The 1,940-nt window shown below is 50.5% G+C and overlaps 1 protein-coding gene across 1 annotated transcript in view; it reads right to left on the reverse strand.

The window, feature by feature from the left end:
- The window catches only part of HHEX (hematopoietically expressed homeobox), an 8,847-nt gene that overhangs the window by 5,849 nt on the left and 1,058 nt on the right, over positions 1-1,940 (reverse strand). The window lies entirely within an intron of this gene.

Below are 1,940 nucleotides of genomic sequence, written 5' to 3' on the forward strand. Positions count from 1 at the left end.
CGCGGAGCCGGGCGCCCCCGGCTGCCGCCCCACCTACCTCCGCCTCCGCGCCGCTGCCCTCCAGCCGCTCCGCTCCCCCCGAAGCCCGGGGCCGGCCCGCAGCCCGGAGGCCTGGACTTGCGGAGCCCGCTTCGCCTTCCGGAGCGACCTCCTGCCCCTCCCTCCTCGGGCATAAGTGCCCGGCAGCGGTCCAGGCGCGCTGCCCGGCACCCGCCTCCGCCGGCCCCCGCTTCTTGCCACGGGCTCTTTGCCCCCGGCAGGGCAGTGAAGGGTTATGTTCCGTGTCAGCAGGCCTGGTACCACTCGCACCTGAGAGACGGGGTGATTATTAATGCATGGCTGCATAGGGGAATTTCCACCCCTGGAGCCGACCAAGCTGTCCCTTCTTTCCCTGATACATCATATGCATATGCATGTACACACGCATCTCCATCTACGTGTGTGTGTCCACACGGGGACAGCCCAGACCGGGGGCATCGAGCACGGATGACTTCGGAAGGGCAGGTGCTGCTAAGGAGAAGAGAAAACCCTGGGTTCAAACCCCCACGAAGAGCTTAATAAGAAGGCTCAAAATAAGACGAAAAGGTGTTGGTGAAACAGAAATATACTTTTAATAAGAGAGGGGGTTTTATATTGTTAACAAATGCCAAATCTCCCCTTTAAAGCCTGTGCTTGTGTCTTGTAAACATCAGGTACACTTTAGAGCTAGCTGACAGGTTTGATTATTTTTTCTCTGTTAATTCTCCCAGGCATTGCATTTTCCAAGCGGCTTAGCTAATATTTTCATCTGGAAGTGTTGGATTTGCAGCTTGATTTATTTAATAAGCGTGCAATAAGCCGATGACCCGTTGCCCTTTAGAATAACGATGTGCATGATATGAAGCAACAATATATTGGGTCCCGTAATGTTTTACAAGCTGTCGACTCAAAATCCTGAGCACAAGTTTAAGCAGAGAAAACCCCGAGGTCTGTTGTATTATTGGAAAACAAATAAATTGAGGAAGAGATTATTCTGTTCTGACTTTTATTCAAGCGATAGGCCTTGTTAAAGGAAGTTTTAATGGCACCGTTATTGCATTCCACCACCACTGCATAATCCCCAGCAAGGAAAACGAAGCACTTAATTTCGCAGTTCTACAGCCCCGCCCCTTGCAAATGCATTGTTAGACCGCAGCCGTCTCTTTTCTGTAGTTTAAAAACTATTAAATCCACATTCATGAAATGTCACATTTACTGAACTACATAATTTTTTAATATCACTGGTGTACGTTTTATAGTTGATTTTATTACTTTTATAGCCATTCGGGGCTCTAAAACCCGGATTTTTTTCAGCGTTGTCTTTATAATTTTTTCACACAGTCAGAACTAATAAAATCGAACAGTTGTGACTTTTTAATGCAAGGGGTCTCAGCGTTTCAATATTTTCACTCTGCTGGATACTAAAAGCAATAAAAATACATGAGAGTTTAATTATATTCTGGATTAAATAAGACTGTCTCCTCATGTTTTGGAGCGTGGGTTGGTTTTTTTTGGGGGGGGGGGGTTGCTTGTGGTTTCTGTCGTGCAGGAGGCAAGTCTAACTTATCCCTTCCTCACGCCGCAGCAGGTAGAAAGACAGAGGTAGTGCGAGTCGCATGACTGCACGTGCACACGTCGGCTGGAGCTTGTAAGTGTAAAACTAGGGCCGGGGCGCTATGGCAGCATAGGCACCACGAGACCGCTGCGATCGAAATCTCGGTTTGAATCTCTTAGCTCTGCCCCAGGGTCTCCCTTTTCCATTTTTCTGCTTGAGCTCGAGGGAAGAAACATTTCGCTCCATCAGCTGGAGCGGAATCGGATCGTGCCCGAAACCCTCTTCGGCTGCAAGGGGCCGCGGCGGCGGGGTCTGCCGCACCCCCAGCCCGGCCCCGGCCCGCTCCCCGCACCCCGCGTGCAGGGGA

Source organism: Gavialis gangeticus, unplaced genomic scaffold (genome assembly GCF_001723915.1).
Source record: "Gavialis gangeticus isolate Ggan-Ray unplaced genomic scaffold, GavGan_comp1, whole genome shotgun sequence".
NCBI lineage: Eukaryota > Metazoa > Chordata > Crocodylia > Gavialidae > Gavialis > Gavialis gangeticus.